Genomic DNA, 22245 nt, shown 5'->3' on the forward strand with positions numbered 1-22245 from the left:
CTAAATTTAGTATCAGGATGATGCTTGACAGTGTTTCTTTAATAAAAAAGTTATGTTATTTGCCCAAAGATTTATACCTTTCAAATGAGAATTTGATACCTGATGATATCTCTTTTTCAAGTACCTATGCTTTCCATTTCTACAACTAACGTTTTACCTACTATAAAATCCCAAAGGCTGTATTAGCTTGAATTGAACTGAGAACCTTTGAATATCCATGCTTAAGTTCAGGTACCTGAGGCACAAAAGCCAGCGATGTTGCCCTGCCAGCTTTCTTGTGGAGTCAGCAGTGCTCAGTAGTTCAGCTACTCAAAATGAGACATAATAATCCACTCCTGTGACTTGCTGAAGGACACAGAGCAGAGCTAAGGGTTCACTCTGAGTTTCCCAGCAGCCAACACACACCACACCACAAAGCATGTTGTAATTCAGCTGCTCAAAGAAAGAGGGGTCAGTGTCACAGGCTTGGCTAAAGGAAAGTAGAGCTCTTCCACTGCTCTGTGATAACTGCCTTCAGTGGCTTTATTCTCTGCTTCTGGTGGGCTGAGCCCACTTCCATTTGGGAGGGTAGAAGGTACAACCATCAGGGCCATCATTCAAGATGACATTTGCATCCTGCGAGTCTTCAGTTTCACCCTTCCTCTCTGCTGTATGGCCCTATGTCCCCAGAATGCCCACTGTCTCTAATGGGAAACAAGGCAGACACATAAAAATGAAAGTTCCCTATCTCCCACCCAAGCTCAGCTGACACCAGTAACTGCTTTGCTTCTGAATACCTGCCTCTAGCCTTACAGCCAAGAGAACCCCCTTGCCCTGCAACAGCACATTTGATGCCTTGTGCTGATGAATTATACTTTATGACATGAATTTCCAAAGCGCCCCAAGGTTATCAGCTATAAAAGCAGTTGATATGACAGTGGAGGTTTATCCAAGCATTGCTCCAAGCCATGAGACTGGCAGCTCATCAATAGGGAAGGGACACTAGGCACTGAAATGCTTCAGATCAAACAACACATCCTTAAAGAGGATGCTAAAAATAGAAAAGCAAACCTGCTCTTTCCAAATTGCACAGCTCCCTTAGTGCTGCTGAACATGCCCTGTTCCCAAAGCCAGCATAACAGATGGGTATCTGCACTGAAGTCAAATATGAAAGAGGCGTGTGTGTCTCTTGCCTGCTTTCTTAACAGTCACTCAGCAGAGTGATTTGAGGTTATTGAAAAAGAAAGTGGCCTGGACCAAAAAAACCCTTCCAGAGACTCCCCAGCTCCTTCTGGGCACCTAAGGGGGACCTATGCTCCAAATGCAAATGCTACTAAGCTTCAGCAGCATTGGTAAGTCACCCAGGACTGGTAAGGCAGGGGAGTTGAGAGCACCAAAAAGCAGGAGGAGTGTTTCTCAGGATACTGCCAGCAATTCCCTCTCTACCAGAGGATGTAAATGCAAGTGGAATGAAGAACCAAAGCTCAGCTTTTATCTGGACTTACTCAGCTCAGTGCCAAAAGTACAAATCAAGTTATGTCTGAAAACTGACAAACCTTGTCTGTGTGTTCTTTGCTGCTAATCTTCTCTTCTTCCCAAGTTTTTTTCTTGTCTCCTATCCCAGGGCTCCCTATGGAGAGCTACTTGGGAGTACAGGAAGCTGAAACAGAGAAGTGCAGATATCTGAGGACTTCTATTTTTTTGTGGGAACTCCCCTGATTTCTAGCAGCTATTCCTTGTACATTGAAGCACTAGTCTAGGAACACAGACTCACACTATCAAGTGACTGAGTTGGCACTTGTCAGCTGAGACAGAGTTGCTTGCCACATACACAAAGCTTCCTGCCACTGTGAAGAAAATGCACCAGGCTGGGCTGATTGATGCAAAGGCATTTTGCTTGGTATCTTGAATTTGCACAGTGAACGACTGCCTCATCTGATGAGCATGGACCTGGGCCCTCAGCAGTGCGAGAGGGTTTATCTGCCACAGGGGGACTGTGCTTAGCTGGCAGGCAGCTCTTCATTCCCTTTTTCACTTTGCCCAGCAGTTCACTCCCAGGGTATTGCAGTTAATAGCTCAAGTAGATTCAAGTCAAGAACAGGTAGGTTCAGATCAGATTGTTTCCAATTGAGATTATTTTCTGCATTTTTAATAAAGTATGGTTGCAGAGCACATGTAGGATACTTTACTACTCTGAAAATGGACCATGCACTTGTACATATTTTAAAAGGTGGGACACAAATTAGCAGAAATGACATTCATGTAGCATCTCAACTCTCACCTCTGCCTGGAGACATGTTCAGTGACACCGGAGTTACACTGAACTCCTAACACACATCCACTGGCACAAGCAAAAGTCTTGCTAGACCAGCAGTGCAGGTCCGAAGAAGCTTGTGCCTGTGGCAGGACAGCAATAAAATTTAGGATGACATTCAGCTAACACTGTCTTCACTTTAGCAATCATTACATTTCCTTCACCCACAAATACAAGTAGCTTTCAGGACTAGCTTTCATGGCCCCAGGGTCACTATACTTCAGCAAACAGACCTAAATTTAACTCACAGAATCCAAATTTAAATAAGCGAAGCATGAACAGCACAGAAAAAGTGAAAAAAAATTGCTAGTCTGGACCCAAAATAGTCATTACAGTACTAACACAACAATCTACACTGGTGCAACTTACCATGAAGGGCTCAAGTACCTAATGTGATAGGTCCCGCATTCCTACAGTCATTTGACCTTAACCCTGCCATATGGGACATGTCTGCATAAACCATGGTACTGTTGTGATGCATAAATGCACTGTGGATGAGAAAGAACAATTAATCAGTATAAAATTTTGTGTTGTTTTTCAGTTGAAAAAGAAGTCTGGGAATTTGGAAGGCTGTTTTTTTAAAAGCTGCCTAGTATGTCAGGGGAAAAAAGAAGAACAGAAAAAGAGAATCAGCCTTTTGCATGTGATTCATGTCTAAAAACACCCACGCAGCTCATCACACTGACCTCAAAAGACAGAAATGCTGCAGCAAGACACCTCCAGAGAGGGAATCCATGGGCACTAAACCACAGTGAACAAAGAGCCCATGAATTATCAGCTCTTCAGAGTTAATCTGCCAAGCAAATATTAATACAATTAGTGCTGATCCCTGAGTCTCATAATTTTCAAGTTATACTTGAATTTTTTGAAGGATGGAAACTTGTCACTGCCTTCAGCATATCTGAGCTGGGAGAAAAAAAAAAAAAAAAAAAAGAGAATAACCTAATGAATCAAGGAACCATTTCTTTTTTCTCTATGTAAGCAAGCAGCAACTGGGCATGGCCAGAATGGCAGAGATGATGCTTAGCGTTGTTTTCATCAGGCTGTTCCAGAAACACTGTTCTCTTGGCTCTCAGGAAGTGGTATTGCCCATGACTGCTTGCTGTGCTGTCTCAATCTGTCATATATCAAGCTGGTCTATATTTACTGAGAAGGAAAGGTCTGAAGGGCCTGTCATTGCCCTGTGCTCATGCTCTGCATGCCCGCACAGTAAAACTGTGCTCCTGAAGAATTTCATATGCCCCAACTGTAGCTCAGCACAGTCCAGGCAAGAGGTTGCTCATGGCTCCCTGGAAGTGAAGAGGCTGCATATTAGGGTAAAAACTAGAGCAATAGGCCAGCCACTATCCCATCTCTGCAATCCTCATTGAATCCAACCAAAGAAAAATCCCCTCTTTCCTCATCCCAATTAGAACAGTAAAGAAGAAACCTACTGCTTGGATATCTACAGATGAATCTCCATGAATAATTATGAAATTATCATCTGTGATTTAGAGAGTGGTCAGATCCTAGAGGTTTTCAACCTCTTTTCCCGCTGCTTCATGTGTTGTCCAGCCAGTTTCTGATTTCTCCATAAATTTTTGGACTCCTTGTAAGGTGAACCTGTCCATGGAGATAGAGTCACTGGAGAGTTTGCAGAGAGACCCTTGTTTGCTCAGTACACATCCAAGTTTGTAAATTGTAGCCCTCAATGTTCAAACCAACCAATTCTTGCTAAGAAATAAGGAGTAGACTGCAGCTATCTGTTGTGTGAGCACCATAACCAGTGGTGTTGAACACATCTGTCCAGAAATGATGAACAAGCTGAAATATACTGTCCAGCTATGCAATCCACAGCAAGAATATCCAAGTGTCAGCCATAGCTTCAGCCCTCTGAAGATGGGAGAAGCCTCTATATCCTCAGGCTACCAGAGTCACAAGATATTCATATCTAAAAAGACAAATCCCTACTATGGCAGCCCAAGCACTGAGTCCCCAGACCAGATCCCTCTGAAAACTGTACTTCTTGGAGTTATTTTGGAATGAGACGACCTGCATATCAGAACAACTAGCTCTTACATTTCATTCATATCTTATCTGCATCCAGGATAGTTTTTCACATTTTTAACACGGTTAAACATTGTTCTGGGAAATTCCTGACCTAATACTGATTGTGGTTCAAAAATTATGTGTGCCTGAAGGTAAAATATCTCATGAAAATATGGAACAATATCAACATGCAAAACCGACAACATTTTATTCCAAAAGATGAATGAAAACCAGTTATCAATACTCTTAACATATCAGTTTAAACATTATGTAAGAATTAATCTTTTACTTTCCAAATATAAACACTTTTTAGAATTAAAAAAAAGTTTGTATAGAATAAAAATAATAAGAGGACATAAAATTCTATGTTTGAGAAAGCACCATAATGAGTCACATGACTGTCCACAAGTCCTAGTACATCACTTCTAACAGGAGATGAAAGCAAACGGAAGGAAGGTAAAAGCAAGGCCAGACTGTGAGATTCTAATACTCTCTAATACCTTAAACCCTTTTCAGCTCCTGTGACTCTGAGGCAGGTGCAATTCCTCTGTCTTTAGCAGCCCTAGTAGGAATGTTTTTCATTAACTGACTTTTCTCCCCTTGATCCTATGTAAACCTTTGCCATCCATGATATCCCTTTGCAGGAAGATCTACAGTTCAACCACTGGCTGAGTGAAGAATCACAGCCTTTTGCTTGCTTCCAGACTGCTCCTATCAGTTTTATTTGATGCCTCCAGATGCTTGTAGTGGAAGAGAGGTCAACAGTCAGTGCCCAACCACTCCCTCTATTCCGCTGATATGTATACCTGCTGTAGTCATATAGATGAGACACTGGAGTAGATATTGGATATATGTTCAATAGAACAGATAGTGGAATTCAATATAACAATATAAAGTCTTTTGATAGACTGATAGGCTCCCCCCCTAAATTGTCACAAGGCAAGAAATTTCAAAGGCTGCATTTTCAACACTTCTGCATGAAAAACAATTTAAAAATAGCAGAATTTCCTTTGATACAAAAAATCTGGCTTCTGCTAAGCAGTGCTGTTGAACAAGCACATTCTGTGGCATTTTTCCTCTATTGTTTCTTTCCAGAGACAAGCTCTGTGCTGTCCCCTTTCGAGGTGACATCTGTTACCAGTGAGAGGATGCGACAGGCAGTTTAGAAGTTTCCTTTTTCACCTACTTAAGAAAGGAGAGCTCTGAAGCTTGCAGCAGTGAAGTGATTTCTTGCCATTTTCTCTCTTTGTGCTTAGCTGCAGGTTTCTACCTCTGGTCTGCAGCACCCCAGGGAAAATACATACTACTTGTAAGCTGTCAAGACAAGGTAACTCACTGAAGGAAGTCATAATCAGGAGGCTTAAATTAGCTGTAGAGGGGGCTGCATCTTCACTGGAAAACACTTAGATGTTGCATACTGATCGAAATTGAAAACAGACGGCAGCCCTGGATCCAGTGGTTAGCAGAGAAATGATAGAAGCAGCATTTCTTCTTCTCCCTCCTATGTCCTGAAATATTGCTTCTCTTCTCTTTTAATTTATGCACACTTTCGATCTCTATCCTTTTCAACCAGAGCAGTGCAGAGGCTTTCCTCTCATAGATGCTTTGCATTGTTTGTTTTGGTTTTTTTTTTTTTTTCTTTTTCCCTCTCCTCATTTGCCCCTTTCTTCCAAAGAGCTTTCTTGCATGGAAAATGGCAGCCACCTGCTTCTATTGTGAGGCTGCTCACAAATGCGGACAGCCACTTTACTGAACACAACTGCCTTTGGGCAGAAGCAGGCCCAGCTGGGACTAAGATCTACAAGTGGACAATTAGCAGCCAAGTAGTGGACTAAAGCTGGTTATTTTTATTGCTGCCCTGAGGACATAGGTCAGGCAAGGCAAAAACATTAGTATAACCAGCAAACTGTAAGCATCTGAAGCTTCTGCAGGCCCTGAAATGCCTGTGTGCTACATTTCTGCGCAGCACTGGGCAGCAGGAAGATGTTTTTCTCATTGTAACATTGGTAGCAAGAAAGCTATTGAAAGAGAAGCATGAAGCACCCTTGATTATTATTTTTTGTGTCTCAGTTTTAAAAGCCAATTTTGTATTTTTTCTTTGCTCACCTTGTTATGATTTTTCAGTGCTGGCTGCCAGCACCACTGGTCACTGGTCATGCCAGAATGGCATATTCCACTTGCACATGCATAAGATGAGATGGTGACCCTCTGTGCTAAACCCACATCTCCAGAACCAGCCCAGAGACACAGGGCAGACTCCAAGTGACCAATCTGCCCAGTCCTGCTGTCAGAGGCACTGAAAAGGAGGTGGCCACAGTTTTCTTATGCTTCTTTGTGCATCAGCACCATCAATCAGCATTGCTGTTTGGCAGAGCTGGGCTGCCCTGTGAGGTAAGGATGTAGATCAGAGATGGATGTTGCGATGGAGAAGTAGCCCTAAGCTGTGGATATGCTAGTGTGAAACTGCTAAGCCTGCTGGGAATTACTTCCCTCATCACAGACATCTGGCTGGCCTTTGTTTCTTTCCAATTTTCAGGCGTGTTTTATTGCAAGAAATGGGACATTAGAGAAAGAACTGGAACCTGCTTGTCTGAATCCTCCACGTACTGTTACGACTGCTCTTCAAGCCACAGTGACACCTCATGTAGTGCCAACCTGGTAGCTGAGTTCCCAGAATAGATGCACGTGATTTTTTAAAAAATCTGTTGTGATGTCAGAAAACTTCCCTTTTTAGCTTTTGCCTCATCTATCAGCTATAACTTGCTTACAGTTGCTGAGCCATAAATAGAGGCTAGCAGTTAACATAGGCTAAGATTCACAAAATAATTTGAAGAAGTCAAAGATCACTAAGAGGGAGCCTGAACCTCCTACATGGCTTTTATTGCCTTAACCTCATGGCATGATGAGAGGCATGAAAATGTGATGGAAATACATAATACTTCATTGTAATGCAGGGAAGCTCTTCCAACATATTTTATATCTATATCATCGTGAAAGACTTAAGGCACCAAGTAGATAAATGTTTTTCTTGGCCTAAAAAAGTCAAAGGCTGAGAAGGGGGGACAGACAAAGGGACTTGTACTCCACTTCCAGAGCACAATTCATCTCTCCCTGCAGTGACTGGAAGGAATCATCTTCTAGAAGAAGTTGGCTATTGTCATGGTTTAACCCCAGCCAGCAACTAAGCACCACACAGCTGCTCACTCACTCCCCCCTGGTGGGATGGTGGAGAGAATCAGGAGGGTAAAAGTGAGAAAACTTGTGGGCTGAGATAAAGACAGTTTAATAGTTAAAGCAAAAGCTGCGCATGTAAGCAAAGCAAAACGAGGAATCCATTCCCCACTTCCCATGGGCAGGCAGGTGTTCAGCCATGTCCAGGAAAGCAGGGCTCCAGCACATGTTAACAGTTACTTGGGAAGACAAACGCCATCACTCTGAAAGTCCCCCCTTCCTACTTCTTCTCTCAGCTTTCTATGCTAAGCATGATGTCATATGGTCTGGAATATCCCTCTGGTCAGCTGGGGTCAGCTGTCCTGGCTGTGTCCCCTCCCAACTTCTTGTGCCCCCCCAGCCTCCTCGCTGGTGGCGTGGGGTGAGGAGCAGAAAAGGCCTTGGCTCTGGGTAAGCACTGCTCAGCAATAACGAAAACATCCCTGTATTATCAACACTGTTTTCAGCACAAATCCAAAACATAGCCTCCTACTACCTACCATGAAGAAAATTAACTCTATCCCAGCCAAAACCAGCACAACTATAAATGCAGGTTTGGGTGAAAGCTTCATATGGAGACATCTGAACAATACATATCAGAAGTAAAACGAGGAATTAAAGTCTGCCCACCTGTGCGTGCCTACAGCTCCACAAGTGAAACTCCTGAGCAGCTGGGGTCCTCAGCAAAAGCTGGAAGCTGCTGGGGGCCCAGCAGGGTGAATCCAGGCTGCAACCCCTCACTCCTAAACCCTCTGGGACCTTCTGAGGCTGTGCCAATTGGCAGGGCACTGACAATTAGTCTTCCCAGACCAAAGCCCACCTCACTTCTAAACATCTCTTCAAACAAAGCATTGAACATCTCTGCCACAACCAGTGAATCAAAAACATCACTGAGTCCAAACAGCAACATGAATTTGGCTAAGAGGTTGGTAGAGATGTTGTACATATAAGTGAGAAGCATTTGCTGTTTTTTCTTCCGAGTTATTTACCACAAAGCAAGAACATGCAATGATACAATGCCTGCAGATACACTCACGTGCATCCACTTAAGGAGCTTTTGAGCACACCTAGGGATCTTCAATTGCTCTGGCAGTTGATAAAAGCTTGCTTTGCAGTGTCAATTCCTGTGGAGGAGAAAGACCAAAACTTTAGGGGGGAAGTGAAACATGGCAATGTCCCCCCCCCACACCTCGCAACGGTGAAGCACTTAACTTTTCTGTTTCCATTCACTTCCTCCTATTCAGCCATTTCAGAAATGGCAACTTTGCTTAAATACTCCAGAGAAATCACTAAATGGTGAATTTTGGAAAGCAGTAAGACTGCTTCTTCACATCTGACTGCATGTAAAGCAGTTTGCCTTATAAATCTCAAATTATGCGGGACAGAAGGCTTCCTCCAATTCCTTTACTAAATGCCTTTCCTTAGAGATGTGCAAAGACTCCCACCCACCCGCCTCAGCCCCACCTTCATTCACCTCCTTACTTTTTCTGAAATTCAAGTTATGCAATTCCAGATCACCCATTACATCTGGTAACCCTGAGACAAGCGGAGCATTACAGAAATGCGAAAAAAATGGACCTAAGAAGAAACCTTGACACACCTCATGGGAAAACTCCTGCATGCAGCAAGCACATTTCTTCAGCACAGAGACACAGAGCTGTGCTGCATCACAAGAAATAGCAAAGGTCAGAGTCAGATCAGGGCTGGTACATAAGATAGGATTTTTTTTTTTTCCCTTTTAAAACCAGTTTGTCAACAGCTGGTATCAGTCATTTCCAGCTTTATTTTGCTTTTGAGTTGGAATCTTCACCCTTTTGTATCTATGGTTAAGGACAGATTTACTATTCTACCACAATATCTTTGGCAACACTATGTCTTTCACTATCTGGTCATCATATCATCATATTCTGCCCTCCCTCCTTTTTTAAAAAAATTTTTTTTAGTGGTTGAGGTTGCCAAGGTATCTCTGACTCCTTTTCCAGCATTGTTTCCCTGGGAGCCTTTTGTAAGAGTGCAAAGTCATGGACCAGCCACCTATTGCAGAGTTACTTGCTTCTAGTTGCTATGATGCAATTAGCCAGCAACAAAATAGTCTGACAGATAAATCAAACTACATTACACCAATGAGCACTTTTTTCTGGTAGGCAACTGAATCAGCTATGGCACTATTAGCTGTATTTGGTCCCGTGCTGATGAAAGGAGTGTTCAGCCCCAGAAGGCTCTCTTGCATGTAAACCAGGAAATCCTTAAATGGGATTCACATAGACTTGAGAAAAAGATCTCCAGAACAAGGGGAGTGAATGGTCTCCAGTGAACATTTCTGAAGCTGACAGTCTTTGATCCAAACAATTAAAGAATGGGATTTTAATTATTTTGAAAATACAGTCATAACTACTTTCCATTACTGTACGACAAGTAGAAAGAACACAGTCCTTCTGCCTGGAATGATTTCTTCAAAAGAACTGCAGTGAGCTACAGAAGGTGGTATAAAGTTTATAAAAGTACATCTCTAGGATTATTTATCTCTGTGGTAGAAGTGCAGGTCTCACCTGGTGACTTTCAGGTTGTTTCAGATAGGGGTTCTTGGAAGATTTCGATTTCAGATTAAAGATTTAGGAACTTCATGTTAGTGACAGTATAGCAAGTTTGCAGGTGATCTGTCCAAAGGCATACGGTATTTGAGGGCAGAACTGTTTTAATCCAGAGGGGTTTGTTTTGGTGGGGGTTTTTTTTGGTTGGTTGGTTTGTGTTGGTTTTTTTTTTAAAGAAAATAGACAGAGGAGACTTGCACCTTAGAAATGCTTAGATGCATACCTAGATTGGCAGTCAGGTTAAAAAACCAAAGTTCAGTACATTTACTTATCTGTTACACTTTAATATTAGTTTTGCTAACCGCAGATTCAGTGCTCTTTCACTTAAGCAGTACAAAGCCTGCAGTAAGGTCAAAGATGAAGCATTCCTGTGCAACTCCTGCTCACCTCTGGCAGGTTTTCATCTCTCTACCAGGGAATCCCTTGACGGATGGGGCCCATTCACCCAAAACACCTGCTAGTCCAGACATGACAACACCATTACAAGTCCTCCTGATTTGTCTCAGCAGCCCTCCAGTGCTGAGCAAGTTGACCTTAAAACATGATGTCAAGACCTTGATGGCTTAGCATATTTAGAGCCCCTGATCAGCTCCCTCTCACAAATCTCTCCTAAATTATTTTCCAGTTAATTTATAGGGTACTCATCTTCTAGGATTTGTTTGCTGCCTTCAAGCTACACTTTGCAAGAGAGTGAATTTGTGGGAAGCCAACAATCCATGGCTGAATTTTCCAACTGAAAGATAAAATTAGGAGGGCAAAAAAATAAAGGGAGAGCAAGGGGCTATGAGATTATATCATGCAATCTTCTGGGATAGTTTTAATTCCGATTTCACTTCAGTTCCCAAGGCTTGCCACTAGATGGTAATAAAACCTAAAATAATAAAACTGACTTGACATTAAGATCTCTGCCAACAGCAGCTGCAGGAGTTTCCCAACGCTACAGCACAGCCCCTCTATGCCTGTGAGCCCAGAAGAAAGCCACTTGTCCCTTCAAAGTCCAGCAGACCGACATTACCTCCTAACCACAACAACTTGCAGCATTTGGGCTCTTCAGCTGTGTGAGAAAAGCGCATTGCACAGTGGTACCTGCCAGCGGGGCTGGCTGGCATGGGCACAGGACAGAGCTAATGCATGTTATAGTCCCCTGTAGGGCCTCGGCTACATGCCACACAGGAGCTTTAGGCAAGTCTTTGCTCCACATTCATGCAGACACCCACCTTCGCAGAAGCTATGTGTGCTTTACGCACTGCTCCCAACCGAGCTGAGCTTCCCAACCTGCAGTTCAGAGAGGAAAACAAGTTTTTCCTGGACATGTCACAGAAATGACTGGGAGGGACTGGCTAGACTTTGTGTCACGTTAGTCCCTTCGAAGCCTGGTTGTGGCTCAGATATCCCACTCCTCCACTGCATTTAGGGTAAAGGGGAGATATGCCACCTCCACTCTCTGCTCACAAAGATCCCAATTTCCCTTGGATTGCTTAATCTACTGAAAAGTATTCAGTAAAGCAGTGAATAATTGTAGCCTTCAGCTTGCCTGGAGCATATATCATACCAGACATCAAAGCAGGTCTGATTGGACCCTTTAATAGGGCGGCATCATTTTGGGGTCCAAGATCATCTGCAATAGTCTGGGACAGAGCCAGGCTTTCAGCAGAAAGGCTCACTGCCAAGCTTGAATATGCCTATGGATGGCAGGGTGTTCTAGCAAAACAGTCCCCACCTAAACAGTGCTTTTTAGAACACTAGGTACTCATGGAAAATTACCGGATTTTGGGTACGAAACAGCCTCAAAACTGGTATGAGCTCAAAGCCAGTTCAGAGCTCTTCTTTTATCACCTAGTCACCCATAAAACCAGTGCTTTAGTAGAGACACCCAAGAGGATGCACCTGTTTTGTCACCTTCCCTGAAGACCATGTCTTGTATTTTCATCAGGTTTTTCACCCTGTGGTTACCTTAACTAGTTGGGTGTCATCTCCTGTGGTCAGTTCTGGTGATGGGAATGTGGGGTTCATTGTTCTTCAGCTATTCCCTGTAGTCCATTTCTGGGATTTTTCTTTCCTTCGCATACCTCTTGGCCTGACATTAGCAGAACCACCAGACTGAGAGCTTCAGCTGCCCATTTCTAATCTTTCCTGCATACACTAGGAGAGCACACTTGGTCTGTGTTGTACAAGGCAGTCACACAGCTTCAGGAGCCCATCTTCTCTTCAGATGCAAGATGACATGCGTAAGGAATGGAAGAGTTTTGTTATTGCCAAATTGGGTCATTCATTACATTTCTTGTAGTGAAGCAAACCCAGGGTACCATGATCCCAGCTGCAGAAGGCTCCCAGGAGGGGACACTTGCCTTTCCTCTTAAGGAAGGTCTCCACAGAGCATCCCCCTCAGTGTGGCACACGTACCCAGGCAGGGGCTCCACCTACTGCTGCTTCCACAGAGATTACCATCTCCCTCTAGCAAGACTTGAGTAATCTGGAAGGAAAATCTTAAGTAGAACATTTAAAACACTGAAATAAATGGGACTGCTTGAAGCACCACACTGCTCAGAAGGTGTCAGGAGCTAAATTATTCCAGAAGCACCGAACCATATGCTGTCAGGAGCAATTCTGCATTGGCAGAGAGAGGATGGACAAAGCAGCCTGATAGATCCCTTCTTTCCATCCTAGCATCTACAATTTCTCTGTTAATGACTTGTAATTGCGTCCTACATGTCAGGACACATTTTGATTCCTTGCTTGATAAAGCGCTGGGGCCAGTAAGATCACTCAATTAACTGCACAGTCCAATACCTCCCCCAGCGCCAAAACCTCCCATCCCAAATCGGCTGGGATTCTTTCTGTACCTCTGCAAGGGCCTAGGGGGGAAGGGAGCAGAGCAGAGAGAAATATTCATTCCCCTCATTTAAAAATGTAAAACACATTCAGGACTGCGTGTAATAGTGTTGTAAATCTTATTTCCATAAAGTACCTCCAGGGCTAATTCACGAGACATTAATCATATTCCAGCTTCTCCCAGCTGTTAACTTATCTGCGGGGTTTTTAATAAAAGATTTTGTGTGCATTTTCAAGAGGCAAAATTGTACCAACAAGGCCTGGCCTACTCGGAGCAGAGATTTCCACGGTCTGGAACAAAGGCCACCTTAGAGTCTCCCAAGCCGCTGCCTGGCAGGTTTCACTCCTCGACTGAGCCCTCCCCGGCTCCAACCAGGGTTACGTCACCCTCCATTCAATGACACCCTATGGTGATGAGGTTTGGCTAAGGGACAGGCAGTAATATATTTCCAGGTCACTTCCTTCAAGTGCAATCTGATTTATTCCCAGCCAGTTCATTGGCATTGTTCAGTGGCAGAACCCTTAATTATTCCTTTAAATCTCATTTCAAATTCCAAGCACTGCCTCCCTTCTCCCTCTCCCTAACCTCCTGGAATTATAATCTGATTTGTGGATAAACACACTGTTTCCTTTTACCCCACCCGTCTGAAAGCTCTTCTTTCCAGGAAAGGCCTCGACTCATCTCTGTGTCATGTCAGGGAAGTGACAAGCAAACAGGGCCATGGGGTCTGCTGTCTCAGGGACCAGGGAACACGACTGTCCTCGACCGGGGAATGCCACAGCACATCCAGGGAGATGGGATACACCTCTTTAATATGCCGCACATACAAATCTCCCTTGGCAAGACAGCAAGTGACTCCAAGTTGCAGCAGCGGGGTGACCAAGCATTGGTGTGCTGCATTACAATGTCTGTTCTAAGTCCTCCTCCGCTAACACCCCACCCAACCCACAGCCCCACATGCATCTGCGCACTCATCCCATGGGTCTCACCAAGTCCTGTTTGCTCCTTGCAAAAGCAACATCTCAGATCACCAGGCTTGTGCCTCCCCATTCAACCTGCATGCTTTTCCTCCAGGTGAGCCTGGGATAGCAGGGGAGAGCTGGGCTTGTGTTACCAGCCAGGCAGCAGGTCTGCCCTCAGCCTCTTCTTCCTCAAGGTAGTTTTCCATATGCAAAGCCAGATTTGGGAGGATTGCATCATCTAACTCCATCCTCTGAATCAGCTTGCTGGCTAATCCTGTTTTAAGTGTACTCCACTTTCAAGGGAATATCACTGTGGTTGCAGAAGCCCCTCTCTTGCTCCGCTTAATTACACAGAACAAGGTTAAAACCAGCCTCAAACTACAGCAGCCCAGTTGTCAAAGGGAAAGTGGCAGAGGCTTTCCAAAAGCAGTTTCCTCTCCACTGTGAAGGCTATAAAAATTAAAAGCCAGGAGCCACCAGTGTTCATCAAAAAGGGAGAAAGCTGGGCATCTTCCCAATATCAGGATGGGTAGCTTGCAGTAGCAGTGCTCACTCAAGATAGTACTCCTACCTGATAACTCAATTTTTCTTTGAGTTACTTAACCACTTAAAAAAAGACAACAAACAAACAAAACCCCCCCCCAATTTTAAAATTAAAAATGCCACTTCACACTGAAGTGTTCAGATATTTAGATCTCTTGTTTTCCAAGGGAAGTGTTTCAACTTTTTCTTTCTTTTTCTCAGATGAAGTTAATTAGCAAATTTGCCTCAATTCCTCAAGCTGTGTCTTTAGAAAAAGAAATCACTGGTGTTTCTAAATCTAGGAAAAATTTTCTTTCTTTCAAAAAAAGGACATGGGTAATAGAAAGCCAAATTAAGCATAGGTGGGACCTCATTAGATTTAGACAGCCACAGTGAGAGGAGAGACGTCTTAGTTTTTACTGGAGGAGAAAAGGTGTAGAAATTTAGGAGTAATTGTTGGTGGGCAAATAAAGCCTTCATATTTCAGCTTGTGCAGCTTTCCTTGCAGTTTTTTCCTTAAAGACCAGCTTCAACCTCCTACTCTTTCCATAAGCAGTTGTGGTGTCAGTGCCCTCCAATGATACCAGATGTAGAATGGGACTAGCAGCTATTCCCAGCTTCCCTCCCAGCTGCTTTGGTGACTTGAAGGACCCCAAAGGCTGGTTTAAGGCTAAGAGGGTCCTCCAGCTGCTCCCAAAATCCAAGCATCCCCCAGCACTGGGTGAACTTTCAGACAGCTGCATCATAAGCGATGCAAAGGCAATCAATGCCTGAACAGGCCATTGAACCAAGAGACTGTACTTCCACATCTCGCAAAGCTGCACCCAGGCTGGCAGCTGCTCTACAGCAGAGATGGGCGACCAGCGTTTGCTGGGAACGGGGACCTGGCTCTAAGCCTGCACCAAGCACACAAACCAGGGGAGGTCTAACCTCACCAGTAAGTCATTCAAGCGTGTGTGGGGATAAAGCAAAAAATACCTGAGCAAATCAGAGTCAAAATGCTGATTGCTGCTGCATTTTGGCTAAGAAAGTACAGTCTGTGCTCCAAACCTTTTGTCTGTTGACAACTACAAAACTTACCTCCACAAGCTCAGCACTGGCACAAATGCATCCCCTTGGGACTGCACACTTGTTTCGTGCTCTGTCTGCAACTCTCTCTTCAGAAGAGCTTGCACTGCCTCTCTCCTCCCTTCTCTTTACGTGTGCTTCTTCCTTTCTAGAAGCCTTCCTTCGGAGATGACAGTCCAATACTGTAGCTATTCCAGATATGCCACTCTCCAAAGAAAGGGGAACATTTTTCTATGATTAGAAGCCTCTCTCCTACTAATCCACTGCCCACCATGCTGCAGGCCTCAGTCTTCCCTCCTGTTGCACCTCAGTTTAATCTTTAACACCATAAAACAGCATTCAAGGAATACCTCATTAAAGACAGAAAAAATCAAGAGCATTCTATCTAGCACCCTGACTGTATCACAGCTAAAACGTGGTCTTGCAAGTGACACAGCCAGCAAAAAAAAAAAATAAAAAAAAAAATCAGCAACTCTGATTCCTTTTCTTACCTTTCTTTTGCTTTCATTCCTAAAATATGATGGTTTTGTTCTATTATTTCTGTACGTTCCTCACTGCCCCACACAGCCTTTCACTGTGAGAAAACAGACTCTCCACATTATTACCAGACAACCTTATTCATACTCAGAATTTGTTTTCTGCATTTCACCTTGGAAAGTACCATTCATATCACTGCTATTATCTCTGTACTTCTTTTGAACAGTAAAAAAGACAACACCAAGTGCTATTAAACCTATGTGATACCAGCAGTTATCTTCATGTTTTCCACTGCATGGACTGTCTGTACTTCCCTTCTCCCAGCCCCCGCTGAAGAACCAACCCTCCCCCCCAAAAGTCCCAACCCATCACACATTTGGCAGCTAGCAATAATTATTTTGGAGACCCATGGCTGCAACTGAACAGAACCACCACGAGATCTGTGAGCAGCTTAATTTGGTCATCTTGGATAATCTATTTGTTTTCTTAGTGTTATGTAGTTTAGATTGATTTTGCTATTATTTTCAGCTCCACAGGAAAGAAAATTGGTAAATAACTTTTTTTTTTAAATTGTGACAATCATTAACTGTCAACAGACCATCAAACAATCAAACTGCTACTAGCAGAGATCACTCTGTAGGAGGGAAAAGACCACAAGCTCCACAGGCACTCTCAGGCCAGGCTCAGGCAGAGCTAGTACTCAGTGAACACAGCAAAAGCCAGATAGGTCTCCAACTTCTGGCCCCACACAACCATGGAAACTCAGTTTTCCTCTGTAAAAAGAGGCATTATGGGCCCATAAGGCTGCAGCATGTCCTTGCACTGCTGGGAGGGTGCAGGCATGCACAAGACATAGCTTTGAGCCTGACCTTCCCCTGCAGAGGTCAAATCCTGTACCCAGGCACGCAGCAAGCTGTCTGCCAACTGCCCCACTTGCAGATCACCTGTTGGTACCACCTGCATCCCCTCAGTAACACATCCCTGAGCACTGGTGGGGAAAATTAAAACCACACCTAGCTCTGAGCACCAGACCTAAAATACAGCCAAAGCCAACTTTTCTGTTCCCCAAGCCACCCCTTACTTTGCCTTTTCTTCTCTGATTTTTCTCACTCTTCCTCTTCCTCACCACCTACCCAATATCTCAGGCAAATCTTTAGCAGCAGCTCCACATCTTCAGACCCCCATCTTCACACTGAACCCTCCTGCTTCACCCAGCCCCTAGCCAATAACGCAACACAGCACACCCCAATGCTTACCTAAAACTTACATCAAAAAACTACTCTCCAAACTCCACCACCAGCCCAACCCTCCTCCTAAAGCAGCCCTCTCCTTCTGGGCTTTGCCCCTTTTAACTCTAACAGTGGTGTCAGGCAGGGCTGACTGAACAGGGCTGGTAAACAACAGGGTGATAGGCAGCCCTGTTGTATGTGAACACCAGTTCTTCCAAGACGAGGCACTCCATAAGCATGGAGGGTGGGCAATCAAATACCACCTCTTTTTCTCCTCCAGATTTAAGATTTCAGGAAGTCAGGGAGTATACCTCATGTTTAGAAAGCATTGTTCATGTAGCAGCACAACAGGGCTTGATGCTCCTCTACAAAGTGTGTGCAGGTATCATAAAACAAAGCTGCTACTGCTGCTTGCTCTGAGGATTAAAATCATTTGGGCACTGGGACATAGTTCTCCTAGCAACAAAGATCCTTCTCCTTACAGTTCCTAATTCATGAGATGTCAAAGCTATCTATCTGCCATCTCCTGTCCTTAAGAAGCAATCTGCCCTCCGTATCACTCCAGCCAATCTGGCCATTTCATGGCTCAGAACAGCACACATCCCTTCACTTACTGTTGCAGTCCGCAGCACGGCTGCACCAAGGGCAGCACTCTTCATTTCCCAGAAGATTATATGAAGTCTTTAACCAGGCCGAATACTTTAAATAAACATTTGAAGACATGTTCCCATTCTGGGAATTCTTCAACACAAAACAGATGGATTGATAGATGCAGTAGATTAGTTTGAGTACAATATGATCCAACATGATACTCAAGTGATTCAAGCAAGGGAACCACCTGCAATGCACTGCTTAAAGAAAAATAATGCGTTTTCTTGTCAAGAGCATCAAGATGTTCTGATACTAACCCTCTCCCTGCATACACTTCCCATACAAATATGGCCTGCTATCATCCATGGCCAGATGGCCACAAGTGCCTCAGTGTTTCTCTAAGTGAGCATCATAGGGCAAATTTTGCTCCCACATACGCTGGATTACAACAACTCCAGGGGAGACTCTAGTGGAAAATTTCCAGTGAGGCCAGTGCAGGACTGACAGCACAACCAGTTTTGTCCAAGGAGAGATTTGGACACCAGGCGGGGAGGAGAAGCAGCAAACATCGAGGCTTAATTTTATGTTCAATCAGGCCTTCGCATTTCCTTCTCACTCAGCTCCTTATAATAGGCTACCCTTTTCCTAAACATTTATTTGAAAACAGTTACTGAGTTTATCCTGGGAGCTGGAAAGAGAAACTCTGAGGTTTCTGTATCGAGCAAAGCTGTCTGTGCTACACCAGCCCAGCGCTGTCTGAAGGCAGCATCTTTCTCCCCAGGCAGGCATTTGAAGAGCTGTCATACTGTGACATCTAACGTCCCGCTCATGTGCCTTATTCTTGGATGCCAGCCTTTCACCCTTTGTACTCAGTTTCATTTCACTGTCAGAGCAAGAAGAGCTGCTGCAGAATCTGCAGCAGTCACAGTTGCTAGGGCTGGGGGTGGTGTAACCTCCGTGCAAAGGGGAACGATGGCATGGTGGCAGCCAGGTGACCATTGATGACTTTGGTCTGTTTCTTCATGTTCTGGCTGAGGGCTGGCACTGACACTTCAATTTACCTCCTTCCCAGACATTTCACCGAGCCTTCCCCTTGCTGACTGGTTCCTAGAGTGTTTTGTGGGGAGGTGTGGGACTTGCTTCACCCAAATGCCTGCATGGCTTTCCCCACCTGGGGCACTGTCAATGTTCTTGCTCTTCCCTTGGTACTGCGTCTTTTTTGTAACACTTACCTCTCTTGGGAAAACAACTAGTGTACATGATGATCAGACAGTCTGATAAAGGAAAAATTACACATATTATACCAGAAAGGGAAAGGAAAGATTTTTTTCAGGCCTGTGTGGACTAATAGGCTTTAGTTGCCTCATCCGGGACCCCCACCCATCACCCATGGTCCTAAGAGCTATACTTAAGCTCTGTCACAGTTTCTAGCTTTGTCTTCAACTACTCCTGACTGAACTGCTGGATGGACAATATCTTCCCTTGCCTGATGGTGACCACAGGCTCACCAGAGCCTCTTAGTGTCACCAGTCTGCCTTGTTCAATGTGGCGAGAGTGCATCCTGGTTGGTGAGGGTACTGCTGGCACTGTGGTCACCCTCTGCCCCCAGCTTGGTTTTCCTTTTCTTGGCTTTCCTTTCCTGCTAGATTTCATGGGTAGACAAGATGGGAAAGGGAGGATGGAGGGAGAAAAACCTGCCCCCGTGCTCAGACTGTCACTGGATAAACAGCAAAGGCTGAGACAGGATGTGATGGTTGTTTGTAGCAGGCAAATCTAGAAACTAAAGAAATAAGTCACCTGGTAGGTGGGGAATACAATGAACCACACTTTCTACTGTCCCATGCACAGCCCTTTTACTGACCTCGGAAAGATGGAGGAGATAAGACCACACAGCTCGTGCTTGACCGTGAGCATATGATTAGCTTGTGGAAAGCTGCATTTCCAGGGTACAGCTCAGCTCTGGTGAAAGCCTCTGGCAAACTCCTACTGCTTTCAAAAGCATGCATGGACAAATCCAGAAACACCAGGCACTCTGTCGATGTAATTTGATGGATTTGTCAAACACATTTTTGCAATTTTACCGTGTTTTTATGTAGTGCAGAATCACGAGCTTTTTCTGCGTTTGATACAGCTTAAATGCCTTGAATTTCTTATAATGGAAAGCTGACCTTTTGCGTGCTGGTGCTGTACCACATCATGTTGAGGCAGGGAGTTCGGAGGCAGCATGTGCCAAGGTTAGAGGAGAGCAGTGTGCCATGGTGGGACTGTACTATGTGTATTTCTTGACTTGGGAAAGTGGAAGGCAAGATGTACTGGCCGTGTTGCTGGCTTTGGGAGGATGGGAGCATGTCCCTGGGATCAGTAGAGCTCCCTTATATTCAGTGTGCAGGGTGGCACAGGAAAAGCATTCCCATTCCTTGGTAGGAGGTGCGGGGCCCATGCAAGGGGCAGCAGGGAGGAGACGACTCCTGGGTGGCAGGAGCAGACCATGGCAAGGAGATGGCTGTCTGCACACTGTAAGTGATAAATGTGTCTTGCTCTGCCAGGCGGTGTGGCTTCAGTGTCTGAAGAGAGATTAAGTGTCCCTGAAGATATGGGCAAGGAAGTGTCAGATCTTGCTGATTGTCTTGTGGGTGAGGGAAGGGAGAGCAGCCATGCTCTGCAAGATACAAATGCTCCTGTGAAGTTGGATGCATGTTGGGGCAGGAGGAGATATATTTGCAGTTCCATAGGTGAGATTCTGGTCCCCTGGGTCCATTAGTCAGGGCTCTTTGCAGCCCAGCTCTGTCCCTACCCCTTCCTGTCCCTGCTGGCGAGGGTGGCCCCGCACAGAGAAGGTCCTCAGCGTAACTCAGGGTCAGATCACTCTTGCAGGGGATTCCTTGTGCTTTCTGCCTCTCCCTTTGCAGTGTGCAAAGGCTCTCTGGTTACTGCTGTATTTGAAGACTTGGTTGAAGAAACTGACTTTCTTTCAGCCGATCTTCACAAGAGTCTCTCTTGAAGCAATTTAAAATTATTTTCCCTTAAGTAAGGCTTTGGCTGACAGCAGCTGCTCCACTGTCAGTGCTGACAAGTGGAGAGGAGTGTGGAGCCCAACATGAAGGAGGAGCAGAAGGAACAGTAATGGAGATCAGCAGCATTGCAGTGGCTTGTTAGTTTTGGCATCAGCCAAACTGGAAACAGGGACATGTGGGAAGCAGGGTCAGGGGAAAGTGAATAGCAAAGAAGCTGATGAACATCTCAGACAAGACTTTGTACAGTTGCTCAGCACTAGCACCATTGGTGCTGTTGTGAGGATATTTCAAGCTGTTATTAGTCCCTGATCCTCGCAAGCCTTGTTGCAGCAGTGGAAATGGGGTAGGAGCAGGGTTTCTGCAAGGCATGAGTCAGAGCCTCTGACTGCTGCCTTCAGAAGTTGGTGGTGGGTGGTGGTGGGATCTCCCATGCCTGTGACTGAGGTCAGAGCCTGACTGAGCTCCTTTACGGGCCATAACTAAGACCATCTACGTTGCATTGCACCTCTTGACCTCAGATGTGACAAGGACGTATAGGCTGATGGGGCATGAAAGTATGGTCTCAGTCATGCCTACAGTCCACTTGGAAAAAACAGTGCTCTGCCTTCTTGTCAGGCAACAAATGAGGACGCTTCTGAACACACGTGGGGTCCATACGTACCACACAAGCAGACCCTGTGAACTACAGAGAGATATTGCCCATGTTCACATGGACGGGAACTGTTAACTGGGGACAGGCAGCAGCACTCAGGAAGAAGGAATAGCTTTGTGCTAGAGACTCCTTCCCCATCACCATATACATCCTTCTTGTTTGTCCCAGCCAGAGACCATCTGTGGCCTTGCTAATGCTCAGTGGAAAGCAGAAGAGGTGGAAGAGGCATGGGTGCTCCCTGGATGGCAGTGCAGGCATTGGGGGCTGTAGGAATTCACTTGTGCTCGTTTCCAAGCCTAACACTGGCTCTTGGACTCAGTGCAAAGAGCCTCAGACATCAGGTACATTACCAAGTAGGCTTTAATGGTCCTCAGCAGGCAACATTGGCCCTGCCAGGCTTCCCGCAGCACAGTTGGGAAGATCAAAGCTGTCACGCGTGAGTGCCAACCTGACTGATGGTGACACAGGGGAACAAATACGATTAAGCAGGAGGGATGAGGCTCTGCCCAGGTCTTCCCTGACAGCGGTGGGAGTTTGGAGAGCAGCTGGTGTTGATCTGATGTCCTGTTCTGTGTCAGGAAGGATGAGAAGCAGGTAGGGGAGGAACTGGTCCCCAGCCCATTTTCACACAGGGCTATGTGGGAGTAACTCAGCTCCTGGCACTGCAGTTTCAGCCCTTCCCTCTGCTCTGAGTACATGGGGATGGTCTCTCCTCCTCCTCCCAGACCCCCACTCCGTAATTTGGAGAGGCACCAAGGTGCACACTGAGCTTTGG

General features: G+C 45.1%; 1 long non-coding RNA gene across 6 annotated transcripts in view; it reads left to right on the forward strand.

Annotated features, from left to right (window-relative positions):
* Positions 1-3055, forward strand: part of LOC142043184 (uncharacterized) — a 62882-nt gene extending 59827 nt beyond the window's left edge. For all 6 annotated transcript variants that reach the window (XR_012653971.1, XR_012653963.1, XR_012653972.1 and 3 more), the window contains one exon: positions 2835-3055. This is a non-coding gene — a long non-coding RNA (uncharacterized LOC142043184). The remainder of the gene's footprint in view (positions 1-2834) is intronic.
* The last annotated feature ends 19190 nt before the right edge of the window (positions 3056-22245 follow it).

The sequence above is a fragment of the Buteo buteo genome, chromosome 22 (genome assembly GCF_964188355.1).
Source record: "Buteo buteo chromosome 22, bButBut1.hap1.1, whole genome shotgun sequence".
In the NCBI taxonomy this organism is placed as follows: Eukaryota; Metazoa; Chordata; class Aves; order Accipitriformes; family Accipitridae; genus Buteo; species Buteo buteo.